At 40.5% G+C, this 16,130-nt stretch overlaps 1 protein-coding gene across 2 annotated transcripts in view; it reads right to left on the bottom strand.

The window, feature by feature from the left end:
- Nucleotides 1-14,441, bottom strand: part of MAML3 (mastermind like transcriptional coactivator 3) — a 242,708-nt gene extending 228,267 nt beyond the window's left edge. For both annotated transcript variants that reach the window (XM_052690045.1, XM_052690044.1), the window contains exon 1: nucleotides 14,280-14,441. The gene's annotated coding sequence lies outside the window, so the exon portion shown is untranslated. The remainder of the gene's footprint in view (nucleotides 1-14,279) is intronic.
- Nucleotides 14,442-16,130: the final 1,689 nt, after the last annotated feature.

The raw sequence follows: 16,130 nt of genomic DNA, 5'->3' as shown, positions 1-16,130 counted from the left end.
CTCCTGTAGGCACAATTTGTTTGAAAATAGAGTTGTTTGTTTCATCAGAAGGACAACAGATTACATACACATCCTCCTGTTATTCCTGAGGAAAGAAGAAGAACACAACTAAACAGAAGCCTCAGGAAAAAGAGGTGAGAAAAGATCCATGGAACCTGACAAAGCAGAGTTCACCACTCCAAAAGAAGCTTTTGCTTTGCCTTGTATTATATTGTCTGCCATAAGCTCCTTCTCTATTGACTACACAAATGCCATCAAACCACAATACCACACTCAAACTAGTAACTTTTCTTCACTGCCAATCAACCTATTTCTTCTACATCAACAAACTTCAGCTCATTTCAATAGTTTTAAACCTCAGCAAGCACTCAGACTCCTTTACAGAAACATCCGTGGTGCTTTCCCTTTGTGCGCCTGATTCCACAGAATGTAGATTCCAGTTTTTTATTTCTTACTTTTATTTTCTAAGTGTAAATAATGGCACATAACTTAAAGGATGCTCCCAGTGATGAAGAGCTGCTTAACATCATTCAGGAAAACAAATAAACAGAAATCACTATCATCTACCAAAGCTAACTGTTGATATTAAAAATCTCCTGCTCTTTAAAGCCATGATAAGGTCAGCTTCAATATAGTTATTGTAAATAATCTGTTCTAATGGGACATCGACCACCCACTTATTTCCATCTATAACCTTTCTTGTTTTGTGAAACTTCATGCTGAGGTGAAATTCCTAAATTCTTATGCTTAAAATATCAGCAGTGAAAGGAAACCGAGATAGCATAACTTATCTTACAAACTGGTCCTCAGAGGTAGGTGGAAATTTCTATCTTGAATAACACAGCCAGTTGGGTTACCTGACTGCAAGGAGATTAACATCTCACAAAGCTGAGAAACATCCATTCCAACAGAGATCAGCCTGAGAATGAAAGAAGAATAAGCAACACAATGAAGAGGAACTCAAAAGCCTTGCATGGTGAAATCTGCACTGACGAGCATTCTGTCTTACTCAGGGTGGAATGCAGATGATAACAAGAAAAGCTACAGTCAGTGTGGAAGTGAGGATGCAGGCAGCTGGCATCAAAAGGCTCGTGGCTTCGGAGAAGCAGCTTCATGGCTTTATATTTTGTACACTGAAATCATAAACCAAAAGATCAACAACCTGAAAATGTGCGACTGATTTCCAAATGAATAAACACACAGCCCAGTTCAGTTTTAAAGAACCAAATACATATATATATGTATATTGATATATACATATATACATATATATATGCACACACATATATTTTAAAAAGCCATAATTTAAGATAATAAAAAAAAAAAACAAAAAAGAAAAGGGCATGTAGGGGACACTTCTTGATAATCTTGAGATCTACAAACCTTTTGGCTACAGTATGATATACAGTATTGTGCTATAGCCCTCAAAATTAAAAGACACTTGTTTTGTTTTTAATAGAAGACTAAAATCTTTTAATAAAAGGCTTCACGTCAAGGAAATGAAAAGCTGAAGAAAAGCGCACCTGAATTTTGTTAATATATAACAATGAAACTTAAATAGTCTCCTGCAAGTGGTTTTTTTTGAACACGAATGCAAATGAGCATTTGATAACATTTAGTTGTTTTCCCGTTTCTGTACTTACAGGAGAACAAATGGAGATGAGTAATGGGACAGATTAACCCCAACTCAAATTGGTACTGGTACAAATGTACAACAACAAACAGTTCTCCAGAGAGGTCTAAACAGATGTGCCAGACAGATGATAGGAGAAAGCATATTCCCAAATCAGAGAAAGGGAAAAGAGGACATGATACATTAATGACCTTGCCCAAACTCATGCGAAACATCATGCTTTTTATTTGTTGTTGTTGTTGTTAAATCAGAGATGCAGTTTGAATTAGCCTTCTGATTTCTCATCTCTTTGTCTCTAGGAATTATTGCTCTTCTCCTGTTCTCAGGACAGGATCAAAATAAATACATTGATAAAAATAACTAACAAAAGGATATTACGAAGGATCTTACTTTTGCCACCACAACTCTATTATGGCAAGGCAACAGTCTGTGCAACGCAGCCAGCAGCAGGCTAATGCTACAGTTCACATCAGCAGAGGTACTACATTCATACCAAGAACCTTTGCACCCAGTAGCACTTCTCATTGTGTCTGCCAGCTTTCTTATCTCACCTGCTTTGCTTTAGGGCAGATCACAACTTCAAGGTAGGTTTACAAAAGCAGCCAAGGGTCTGGCAGACTGAGCGGAAAAATCATGGGCTACTTCTCATCAGGTAGGATAAGGGCAGGACAGAGAAACTGCTCGTTTGCAACAGGACCAGAACCACAGCAAACCACACAGCAACCACACTTGAGCTGTGCTTCAAGCAAAAAAAAAAAAAAAGCAAAACTGAGGTTTCAGGGTGTGCCTTGTAACTTAGGGCAAGCACTGCCTTAAGTTAAGAGGAACACAACTGAAAAGAAAAGCAGATCTGATCCCTTAAGAAATGTGCTACTGGCCAAGGATTCAGATCTTGTTTCTCTGTTCAATCACCTCCGCTCAACAGCATGGTCTTCAGGCTCCTTTCAATGCACTGTCTACATAAATAAAGGCATGGAATCCGAGGAGTTAAAAATGACTCCACATAAACTTATGTGAACCAGAACCACGTTAATGCACACATATTCACCACGTGAGAAGAGGCCAGGTGCTGCTTCTCTCTCAGAATTTCTTTGCTGCAGAAGATGGGTGACTAGGTTACCTCACCGGTTCCTTTGTTAATTAACAGAACTGGAAACAATCGACCTGAGGGCAGATTGAAAATACAGAGACTTTCAAGTAAATCTTAAAAGGTCATACCAACTCCTCCCTGCTTGAAACGGGTCTGAAAGCATATCATCTTATTAGTCTTATTACTGATATGCCAAGCAGTGCAAGACAGAGATGGAAAGATTTCAGCTGGCACATCCATGTTTACAGTAGGTTACCAGCTGTGACCGTGACCCTCAGCATACACGTGCACTTACAAACAAAGAGCTGAGGAGCATTTCAACAAAGCAGCACACTGATGTGTTTGTTTCTTCTTTCTGCTACTTGTCAAATGTCCCACTGAGCAAAACATCCCCACCATTCCAGCCACGACATGAGGTAACACCTACAAAATATACCCAGAGACCCATGTCGTAGCACAAAGACGTATCACAGTCATCATTTTGTCACTGTCAGTATTGATAAATGATTGGCATTGAAAAATACCAAAACAGAACAGCTGTTGCACCTCCTCAAATCACAGGTCAGTACTAACCATCAACAGGTCACTTTCTAATGAGTTGAATGTAATTTAGAGCAAGAAGCCTGACCTTTCTTCAAGTGGACTTTGAGCTGGCTTTCCAGTTCAGAAGGGAAAGGAGTTATTTTACAACCAAGCTGCATTTGTAGAGCTTAGAGCAGCCAGTGAAAAGGAGACTCCTGAACAAACCCTTGTTCCCAAAGTAGACGCCCTTTGCAGTAACTTCACAAAGAGGAAACAACAATTCAGTTACTCTTTGACATGGCTATCCCTAATGAAAAACTTGTTGAAATATGAAACCCTACTGAAAAAGAAAAGACCTGATCATAGCTTAGGAATTAAAAGTTACTGGGATCTCTCAAATACTGTTTTAACTATGGAAAAAATTATTGAACCGCCCACAAAGAGATGGATATTAACCAACTAAAGGTGATTTCATCTGATTAATGTTTAAATGCTTCTTTTCCAAAAACTATCCAGGCAAAGTACGGGATCCTGAGACCCTGGAAAATATTTCAGGATAGTGCATTTGTCTGATGAGCTGTCTGATGCACATCAGACAGGAAAGCTACTGCTGCTCTGATGATTGCAGGATACCTTGAGCTGCACGAGTGTAACCATGTAACAGAAGTTAGTTTGCAATGTTTAACATTGCTTAGTAGGGTAACTTATTTTTGGGCATCCTAAAGAGAGAAAGAGTTACACAGCTTTGTGCAGGACACTATGTTATTGTGACAGACATACATTTTAAAGCCAAGAAGCATTCAGCATACTGAGTAAGCCTGCCAGTCTTTCCTCACATGTAGTCACCTGGGTCTGACTTTCACTGACTGCCACAAAAAGGAAAATGAAGATGCTACAAGAGGCAGTTTGTCCCTACAGCTTCTGAGGACAAGAGAACTAAACGCCATAATTTTACTCTGCCTAGTTAGAATGATACAGGTGTTCCCTTTGAAAAAGTCAGCCACATAAACTGAGGGAGCAGTGTGTTTATACAGGACTCCTTGTAAAGGCAGCACTACGGAAGGAAAATGTCTGCATGTTTCATGAAACAATCAGAGGTGCTTACCTGAAGCTAATTTTCAAGGAATGAACTCTTCAGTTCCATAAGCTACTGTGTTTAAGCAACAGATGCTAGAAACGATCAAAGTCAGCAAAGGAAAACGGGAAATTTGCTGAGAAAGGACACAGGACTACCAGCCTCAGCGATACGCTCAGTTGTTACACTACCAGGAGTAGTAATACAGAGTGCCAAAGAAGGCAGAAAAACCTCAATGCTGGGCAAACACCACATCTGACTTCTGCCCGTAACCAGCACAGGAACTCAGCAGAATGCAGCTGACATTGCTGCTTTCCACCCCTAATGCCTCTGTGTCTCACAGCCATCTTTTCCTCCCTTGGCTTACACAGCCCACCCCTCTTTGAGAACAGAATGAGCCACACCATCATAATACTCCTGCTTCCTTGTGCAACAAACCTTCCTCTCTCTTCTATTTTAAGTTCTTAAATACCAAGTCAATCTATCCCAAAAGGTTCCTGAGTCTAAAATCTCACTCCACGTATCTGCTTCTTTTGTAAATCAAGGACTGGCTTTCAGCACCCATCAAGAGAAAAGTGTAGCTGTCAGAACATCATCTTGCTTTGAGCAGCCAGCACCTTTCCCTCACATTCTCAGCAAGACTTCACAGGGAAGTACTCCAAAAAAGTTCTCTGAGTTACGAGTCAGCCTTTACAGGAACTAGTATTCATATTACAAAGAAGAGATGGTTCAGGGAACGTACGAGAAAGATCCCCGGCAGCAGAACATGGCAATGGCCCACCAAAGATTCCACTTTTCAATAGAACTGCAAAGTTCTATTGAATTATATATCTCTTGTACCATATAAGTTAATTTACAATATAGCTTTATTCCAGGAGCTGTTCTCAGACAGCAGCAAATCCCATGGTCACTTGTCTGTCAGATTCTGTCTGCAGTCTTAACTAGAAGGAAAAGCTTAAGAGAATCATCTGCTGTAAGGATGAGCAAACAACATGGATGCAGTTACAGTACCAAAGCTGCTCGTTTCAGAAGCAGCGGAAGAGTGAAGAGAAAGACCAACTATGACCTTATAATCAGATTGACACATAGATCCCAGCCACAATATGCTGTCATAGGAAAACAGTGCTTTGAAAACCCTTGTTGCAGTTTGCTGCTTACCTCTTTTGTCTGTCACTTCACCCGTCCTTCCACTTCCTCTCAAACTGTTTGATAGAGTTCTAAGAAACAGCTGCTTGAGACAGATGACCTTTACTTTCCATGAGAAGTTAATTTGTTCGGCACAAGCTGACTACCTGTATAATAACCTATCTAGAGACACAACTTTCCCACCCACACCGCTAACGCTCCAGTTCTTACCTTGGTTATCACAACATACTTTCCCTTGGCCTTGACAGATGCAAACCCGTCCCTCTTACTTCATTCGAAATCCTGTGGCAAAGACGATTTCTCCTGGCTCGTTCCTTTGACCAGGCCATGTCTCTCCCAGCAGTTTTCTAACACCAGCTGCTTCTCTGCGAATACAACCTGCCCGTTCTGATTACTGAGGTGTCCCAGCCCTCTCCCTCCTCCTCTTCATGCCCTGCTGAGGTGCTTCACTCTGCTCACACGGAGCCGCAGGCCCAGCTTTCACATTCCTGAGCCTCCTGCCACGCTCCCATGGTGACCAGAAGATCTCTCAGGGCAGCTGCAACGTATTGGCATCATTACCCTATTGTCTTCCTTCGCAGTTCCCTTCAGAATGCTCTCTCCCATGAAGCCCTAAAGAAAAGCTTGGACAATCGTTGGTGCATCAGTGTGTCAAAAACATAGCCTGGCGTATCGCTGTCACTATCCCAAGCATCCTTCTCTTTTCAGTTGGTCTAAATTGCAACCTCTTTGGAGCTGTGATCTTTTTGTTCTGTAATTGTACAGCATCAAACACTGAATACCCCATCTGTGGTTAAGGGTCAGGTACACACATAAATATAAGCAATAATGAATCCACAGAAGTTCACAGGTTTTTTGGGAATATACTGTAGGCCAGAACCTGAGAAGCTGGCAGAAAGCTCAAGTCTTACTCGTAAGGTGTGCTACCTTTATATTACCTCATATATTACATACCTAATTGCCTTGACACCCTTTGGCATTTCTAAAGGACTTGAGAATATTTCTGGGTGGCATTTCTCACAAAATGTTTAAGACGTTTTGACAAAAGCTAAATACATCTGGTAGTTAACAATTAAGAGAAAATCCCCCAGAGGGTTGTCAGAGCTGCTGGAACAGCTGCAAGAAAGGACCTCACAAACTGCCGCGCTCCATTTCAAACCCAGAGGTAAACTTTACTGTGAAAGCAACTATGGTGCTAGGAAACTTGTAGAAAAAATAGTTTTTAATGGTCTGACGAGTTGAAATAATTGACATGAAGAGCTCAACTGTCCACCTGTAGACATTCTCTTTGTTTTTTGTTCTGTGTTGATTTTTTTTAGTAGATTCAATTACGCAACCCAGTCCAATGTTCTCCAAAAGCACATCTCCTAGCATTATAACTAGCCTGTGAGTTTCCAGTGATGGAGCAGGTTTACATACTTGCTAAAATCTGACTACAGTTCTTCTACAGCCAAAATAGCCTGATCTGAGTCAAGTTTTACTCCTCTGAATTTCATCCCTTTGATTCCAGCATACCACCTCACATATCCAACCCCCATCCTTGCTACCAACCTAGTCCAAATACCCAGAAGCACATGGCTTTGTTGATGTGAAACTGTAAAATCCTTCTAATCTCTCCTTGTAAATAATATTTCTTCTGAAAATGTATTGTAATGGACACCATACAGACTAGAACATGGGAAAACGTTCTAGTCATGAAGCATTCCAGTTCTGGTTGGAGACTTCAACTCAAGAAGCTGTTCTCTCCCCCTTTCTGGTAACACTACCAGTTTGTTTTGCAGAGCACCTCATACTAAATGACAACATTAGAATACAAACAGTAGTTTCAGACACTGGAAAACATCATTGATATCAGTACTGCTTCTTTTTTTTGTCATTTTTGACAGAAGGTTGGGCAGATTATAAGAAAAATAGCAAAATTATAAGTTGTAAATAAAATGTCAGAACTTGTCTTGTTTTTCAAAACATTCATGCTGAATTTGCTTCTCACTATTATTTCCATAGTTCTACTCAAAAGCCCAGGCTGGAAACGATGATGTTTTTTTACCAAGAATTAACGAGATCATCTCTTGTCTTAAAAAAAAGAAATCATGAGGAATGATTACCCTTCTTGCATGCTTTAGTCTCTTGAAATTTTACACAACTTCTCAATATCTGCAATTCTTCATTATCTTGTTTTTTCCTTCTGCTACAAGAAGAAACTAGTTAGCTACTAAGCCTTTGTCCATGAATCTAAGTATTACCTACTAAGGCGTATTGGTCAGGAATAGATTCAAAGTCAACTGGAGACAACACTCAGTAACACTTGGAACACACAGAAATCACAGAAGGCATTCCAAAACTGGGTAAATTCACATATTTTCCTTTTCAAGTCCTTGCCAATTTCAGCAATCTTGTTTCTTTTGTACATGAAATACCACAGGCCTTTCCAAAATGTATCATGACTGTTCTCCTTACCTCTCCCTAGTCCTCCTGGATTCCTGCTTTTTCACCCACCTGCTCTGACCAAGCTACTGTGCTTTAGGAGGGGGGCCCCTCTGACAGCAGACCATCAGTCAGGTTACTGAGGTCTGCTCTAAGCTGTTCTCAACAGATACAAGGATAACATCATACTACTGCTTTCTGTTATTATTTTTTTTGTTTTGTTTTTTCAGGAAAGGAAGCAAACTGCAAAAGGCATCATTTTAATTATACTGCCAAACCATATGCAATACTTCACTAGTGAAATCGCATACAACTGCCAACATACAGAAATGAAAGTGCATGCTCTCCTAAAAAGAGGTCACAGGAAAACTAGTTGAAAACCATGGCATTTAAGAGATCTGTGCATTAATTATCCCCGCATTTCATGAATGCCCACATGCTCGAGCTACTGGAAAATAACTGCAAGAATTGCCTCAAGTCTGTGCCACACTACGAGCCTGTACACAGCAACCTGATAGGACTGAATGGTTATGACCTATGTTCAGATGTAACAACCTCACTCTGAATATGGATAAAATAACAATGAACTGTTAGATATTGAACGTTTTGCCTCAGTATACACACAGAAATATAAATGAAGAGAAAGAAAGCATGTGCATCTCCAAGACTGTTGGCGAATAACCTGTGCTCTTGGCACGACTCAATGATACGAGCTGAACCACAGCAAGTAAATTGCTCAGCTTTTTGTGTTCTATCATCATTGTATTAATATCTTCTACGATTTGGCTTCGCTACGACAAGAGCAAGAATTGCTATTATTTATTCATCTATCCCAAGGCCTAACTTGTCAAATCCGTGTGCAGAGATGACAACTGCATCATTTAGCTACATTGCACAGGATAAAAATGCTAAAATTAAATAAGAGCAGACTAAACAAACAGCAGACATAGAAACACTGAGTTTTGACTTCTTTGACTCTGCATGAGTAAGAATTCGTTGCTGAGTTTTATTCATTTGCCACTCCTTGACTCAAGCAGACATTCCTTCTATAACCACTAACTGTCATCAGGCTGTGTAGTTTCACTTCCATTCTACTGAGAAAGACATTCTGCTAAAAACAAACAAACAAACAAAACTGTTTTAACAATACTTACAAAATTCTACATAACTGTGAGGCATATTGTACCAGGAGAACAAGTAGCTGAAATACACCTGAAGTTTGCCAATTGGTCTGTAATAAGGGACTGCAGAATTGCAGAATGTCTTGTGTTCTAACAGACCTTCAAGCCCACCCAGTTCCTCCACCCCTCTGCCATGGGCAGGGCTGCCTCCTAGCCCTCAGGCTGCCCAGATCCCCACCCAACCTGGCATTGAGTGACTCCAGGGATGGGGCACCACAGCTTCTCTGGGCAGCTGTGCCATGTTCTCTGCTGACCCAAGCAATGACTGGTAGAGCAATTTCAATTGATCAAAAATAGAAATTACTAAGTAAGACAACTCACCCTATCAGACTTCTTGTCCCAATGAACTTCCCTTTTTAAACAAAAAAGAAAACACTGTCCTCCTTTGGATCAGACATCAATACTTCTTAGTTAAGTTAGAATACAGCAGGAAAATCTCTGCTCCTGCAAGGGTGAAGTCTGGCAGAAAGATATTGCACCCTTTAGCTGATTCCTATGTAAGGTCCATCTTGCAAAAGATCTTACCAACCATGCACATCATTTTCCATCAAAGCACAACTGTATGTAGTAAACTATACTACATACACAGAATCAGAATCACAGAATCTGATTCTGTGTATGTAGTATAGTTTAAGCATAAGGTGAAAGAGCATTCTGGTTTGCTTTTTTGCATTACCTAGAACCACTTTTATAACCCTCATAAAGTTGTAGGCAGTTGTAAGAAGAAAATAGTAAGTAGCATAACATAACAGTATGGAAATCTTGACTACTATTTATTCCTAAACGTAAACAAGTACAGCTTATATAAGGTGTAAAAAACCATCTGAATGATGATAGAAAGATGAACTATAATAAATCAGATTAGATGTCACAGTAGCACCAATGATCAATGAATTAAAATCTTACCTAGAAAGTATCAAAGAGGAAAAAAAAAATGCATGTCAGGTTTGCCATGAAGCTGAAGATGGAAGTGATCCTTACGGGTCCCTTCCAACTCAGGATATACTGTAATTCTATAATTGCATACAATACAGCAGTATTTGGAATCAGCCTCTACTAGAAAGACAGTGAGCACACTTCTAGACATTTTGGGATGTTACAAAATTACCTGGCAACATCTTCCCTATTCTCACGGAGAGGATAATTTGCACACTATGCAACGGACTTCAGAAAACATACAGGCAGCACTCTCATCCAAACAGATAAAATGTTGGTAGAGATGGGGTTTTTGGGGTTTCCATACCAATATACAGAACATAAATAATTAGCATAAATGAACATCAAAGTCATCACTGGGGACTAGCTGCGGACTCAGAACACTGCTGAGCTGTGGGAGTACCATTCCATCAGGAACAAATACAAGGAAAGGGACTGAAATCTACTGGAAAAGTCCAAGGTAAGGGAGAATTTTTGGGAAAAAGCAAAGAGAAAAAATGTGTTTCTTTTTCTCTTTCTCAGGCAAAACACAGACAGTTTGATCTGACTAATGAGAAAAAAGTGCTGTTAGAGCCGCCTTTCGAGAGGCTGCTTAGTTTTTGCACAACTCTGCAGGGCTTGTCAAAGAAAAAATTGAGTAGGCATTGCAAATTCTGGCTCTTCATAAATGGGCTGGATGTAGAGAGCTAATAAACCTTCCCTAAAAAGAATCCACAGAGCATAAGAAAGTTGTTTATTCATTAATTTCTTACACACGCAGACTCTGTCTTCACCTTCTGTCTAAAACTGTTCTGCTGGATGCCACCTCTAAAGTTACTGCATTCAGTATTAAAGGACAAAACTCAAAATATAATTATAAAGCAATTCTTTACCATCCACTGCAAAGGCGACATTTCATGCTAAGTTCAGAGTAATTTCCCTAAATATACAGCTAAACTCCCCCATCCATCCTCCAGGAGTAAGTACCAGACTCCTGCCTTGTATTTATGATCAAGAGCAGGGAGCTGTGAACCACAGCACAAAGGTGAGCTACTGCCCATCAAATGATCATAATTTGCCCCTGTGGGAAGCAGACTACTACACTGTGTCTGCCAGAACTCGGCAGGAGTCAGGACTTGCACTAAGTGACTGATGACAGAAACAGGGTCAGGTAAAGAGGGCTGAGAAGGAAAGAAAAGGTAGGTACACAGAAATAGGGACAAAGCAGAAGCACGGGCAGGGGTAAGCATGGAACTGGGATACAGAACAGTACAGTGTGGAATAGAACGCAGCAAGAAAGAGAGAAATGGATGTTACTGGTTTGCTTGGATCTATAGAAATATTCTGCCATAAGACACACTATCCTTCCATAAGACACACAAACCAGGGGTGGTTAGAGCTGTCTTGTGTCTGGCTAAGTACAAAGTCCTTCTGTGTTGGATGTTGTGAAACTGTATGAAGGGCTTGATACCTTTCAGTGGCTAAAACCACATCTCCTCAAGTGAAAAACACCACCAGAAGCTAAAAGATGTATTGTTGCCATTTTCCCTGGCTTTTGACTGGGAGAGAACAGCTTTCAGACCCATCCCACCTTGCACGCAAACTTCGAATGGGGCACAGAACAAGCAAGGCTTTTGTGCTGCTCTGCTTCATCTGCTCAACTTTTATTTATTTTATTTTTTTAAACCTGGTGGCACTGCAGGTAATTCCATCACCAGATACACACTATCTCAGAGGCATTCTTTCATCTCTTGGCTTCTGGTGATTTTTTTTTCCATAGGAAGTCATTCATATAGAACATATAGTTACTATTGCATGGGCCTCGCATCTGGCTTTCAATAAATGACACTTCATTACAACTCCTAGAATTGTATTGTGGACTGCATTAATATAATGGTGCATTTCTTCCAATCATGAACTGATGTACTTTCATAGTATCTTAGCTTTGACTCTCTACAGAGAAAGAGATCTTAGCAGCACTCATGCTAATAGCTGAAGAATGCAAAAGAAAATAGAACAGTCCCGATATTTTTTATTTTTTGAAGCAAAACCATTGAAGAATAGCATGTTTTAGTCTTTGGGTTTGGCAACCCTATCACTATTGTTTAGTTGGCTTTGAAATTGAGTTTGATCATACACAAGTACCTCCTCCTTCCAGCTTTCCAAAATCAAGACTGGAATCCTTCACTCTAATACGACCTGATCTCCACCCAGGAAAGCTCACAATAGAAGCCCCCCAAAATCGTAGAAGTCAACACTTGGTAACAACTGCCCCCACAGCCTCAAATCAAATGAAAGTCAATAAAGTGCTTTCTGACAGTGAGGTACAGAAACAAAGTAAGTCTTCATCCATTTAAGCATTGTGACTTACAGAACAAGGCTTAAAATAACAGAACTTACCCTTGTACTGTCTGATACTTCCCATACGTGTTCACTTTCTTCCAGGGTTCCCAGGTCTATTTCCTGTTAAGTTTTGATCCTAATCACAAGTTTATATTGTTTATTTTTATTTTACTTCATTTTTTTTTTTAAAGAAAAATGTCTTTTTTAAGGCAACACCAACATCTGGCAATGCTACTGAATGACACTGGGCACAACTCTACTAATAGTCACTGGGAAACGGCCCGTTTTATAGCAGATAGAATGGGTCCAGAAATTTCTTCCTGTTTTAGAAACTGTTTTGTTTTGGGCTTTTTTTTTTTTTCTTTTTTTTTCCATGCATGAGCTCTCTTTCAGCTGTGATTTTTTTTTTTTGGCTATTTGCTATGGTATTATTGTAAGTGTTATTGATCATCAAGACCATTAAAAGCATTAGTCACGTTAAATAATTAATCTATCCAGACTAGCTTCAGCCACAGATACCATCAGCAGTAACCTTCTAAAATACTTGTATAAAGAAAATCCAGCATAGCTGCAGCGTAAACAGACAGCATTCAAAAGCCAGCAAGACAAAAATGGCCCAGCAACCACGTCACATGATTATATTCCAAGGGGATTGCTGCAAAGAGCATTAAATAATCTCACAGTTTTAAAGACGAGATATGGATAGGAAATGTGAGACCTTCAAGTGAGGCATCACTATGAGAACATCAATAACATTAGTAAAAGAACAGGCCTTTGAAAAAATGTTTATATACACACGAAAGAATTTGTCCTTCTCATTCTCACTTCTAGTATCTGACTGCTGAATGACTGACATCCTACTCTGCAGCTCACTGGCAGCTCAGTAGGCAAAGTGTGGCAGCCTGTTTACTGGCCTTGGCAAGGGCTTCAGGGATGTGATAGACCAGGAGGCAGACAGCAACAGAAAAACTGACAAATACCAAAACTCCCTTGGTGCACAAAGTCAGCAAGACCGATGTAAGATGTTATTGCAGGCTTTTAAAGAAGGGCCACGTGGAACAGCAGGCGTCCCACTCAGGGTACTTGCAGTAAGGCTGATCAAGCCCAAGGCAGACAGAATTCAGGCAATAAGGAGACCACAATTAGATTGAAATGGCAAAATACTTTCAAGTCCCTTATCTTTTCCCTCCAAGTGCCATAATAGAGAAAAGAGAAAAGATAGTGAAGAGCCTGTTGGCGAACTCACTACTGGACAGTGTACCACTATCTGTCTTGCTGCAGCAGCACATGGTGCAGTGAAAGCCAGCTTATTGTATTCCTGAAGCTAGCAGTGTTCTGAAGCCAGCACTGAAATGTGTTGCTAGAGCTAGACTGCTTAAGTGCTCAAACTAGCAACCTCAGCACCTGAATAATCACAAAGGGAAATTTCTGTATCAAGATCCACACATTTTTGGAATTTGTTTGCAAAGTAAAATCAATTATTACATTGTTGATTAACCAACAATCGAATTCATAAACTGATGGGATCAGTGAATCCTGTGTTAATGACTAAATATTTAAAATCTGAAGTATTTTCCATTTAATTGCAGTGTAAAAGGGAAGAAGAACATGGGCTAGCTGGTTACATACCTGAAGGGCTCCCAGAAGGACCAAGAAGAGGGAAAAGTTCTTATAATCAGAGTGGCCACGTTCAGTTTAGAAGGACGGTAATGGCCAGCCATATCAGAGTACACCAATAAAAGCATAAGGAACCGACATCCTGGAGCAGTGTTGTGCACTGCCCAATTTTCTGCATGTTACCAAAAGTCAGAAGAAGCATTCAATATGGCCCAAGTGATAAAGAAAGAACGCTTGCCAGTTTCCAAACTGGTATACTCCAGCAAGTTAACCAGTAATTTCCTAGTAACTTTAACAAACAAAGCCAAAAATCTTGAGATATGTAGAAATTACCTGAGCCAACTCTGTTGCTGAATTAGTTCCACCTCCAGAATTACAACTGAATGGAGTGAAGGAGAGCAAGTTTGCATTCGAAGAGAAGGGCAGACTGAGGATTCTTAGTCACTTCCAGCATCCAATGAAAAACGCTGCTCTGCCTCACGTTTCTTACACCAAGTCACCTAGGTAAGAATTAAGAAAAGACACATGAAATGAAAGGAGTGGGAAATGGAGCACACTGCTACAATTCACACGCTAGTAAAATACAGGTAGTCTGCCCAGTCCCTGTCCAGTTTTACAGGAATCACAATAGAATTAAACTTAAAGGAGCATGTGAAATACTCTGAAGGAGTACATTTTTTGTTTTTCTTTTAATTTAGCGGACAAATGTTCTCCTTGTCCAGACAGATGTATGGCAGGCAATCTGAGAGTGAAATGGACAAGTGTGAAACAAAGTGGGTCTATTTCAAGACATACATACCCGATGTTATGAACAAGTCACTCATTTTCACACAGCAGAGGTTCAGATCCCACTTAAAAACAATCACGGAGGCAGAAAACAGTATGTACACATTTATCAAAATTAAACGTAGCAAGGGAGTGGGCATGAGAGCAAGTGGGCAGTTGTCATGGATGGTTTCCAGGTGGCCAATTGTCAGTGCAACTTCAGAAGCAGTGTTCACAAATGCTGACACTCATTTACATAACATGCCCTCAGAGCTCATCTCAACATTTGCAAGACTGCCACAACAGAGCTTGTAAGTATCTTAAACTGGGGAAGTGTTGAGGCAAGAGGGAAGAGCACATACACCTAGGAGACTCGCTGACAAGTACTGATACACCTCAGCGTGCTGGTTAAATCTGCCAATGACACATTTCATATACTTCTGTCACCACCTCAGCAAACTGTTGTTCCTCAAGTAGGTTACTGTCATGCAGTGTCAGTCAGGCCAGCTCTGAGCATGCTGTGAATGTACTAGCACTATCACTACTTTATTAGCATGCACTAAACACGTGCAGCAGTTCCCTTCTAAGTTCATTAATACAGAAACACGCTGGCAGCCATCACTTCCTAACAAGGCCCATATTTTTAAGATGCTGTGTTTTATACACTGTGTGTAACTGGTAAAGTGCATGCTTTTTCGAATGTTTAGTGTACGAAAAATAAATTCAAGCATTTTGTTGTATGCCACAAAGTACTGGCAAATTTATTTATCTGTGTTACAGAACTGCACAGTTAGAGGTGGATTCTACTCCTCTTTATATTTAGACATTGTCTCACTGGAAACAAATGCAGTGTTTTCAAAGGTTCTGACCACAAGCAGGATTCAAAACACAGTTATCCTCTTTCAGAATCCCCTATCAGTCTATGTAACAGACTCTGTAGCTTACACCTTACACATCTGCATTTGCACATCTTGTCTTCAGAGCGGACTCCTGACCAGAGCAGCACAGCCTGACAGGACATCAGTCACACACTGTGCTACAGCAAGGACCTACAGCAAGGACCCAGAGCACTCTCTGTCCCCCGTAAACCAACATAAACCTACTGCTTTGGTGGTTCTGACTTGACAAAAAAAATTCTATTGCTGATACTGAGAGCATTAGAACACCAGGCACCTCTCTACAATTACACCTTTGCAGCATGAGGTCACTGAGGTCTCTCAGCTGCCTAACCTCCTGTCTCTGACCCCTCTTGCCTCTCCAAAAACACGTGAGACAGAAGCACTGGGAAATGTTTCCAAAACAAAATCTTTCTGCTCTCCCTCACCAGGCAAACATGAGGACAGCAAGCAGGGGGTACTCCTACTCCACGTGTGCACAGCTCCTCCTGCCCAAAGGCCTTATTTCACAGGCAGCAGGCTC

This window comes from Tympanuchus pallidicinctus, unplaced genomic scaffold, assembly GCF_026119805.1.
Source record: "Tympanuchus pallidicinctus isolate F22 unplaced genomic scaffold, pur_lepc_1.0 scaffold26, whole genome shotgun sequence".
Lineage (NCBI taxonomy): Eukaryota > Metazoa > Chordata > Aves > Galliformes > Phasianidae > Tympanuchus > Tympanuchus pallidicinctus.
Note: the sequence above shows the minus strand (reverse complement) of the source record. Positions and strands in the feature narration are given on the sequence as shown.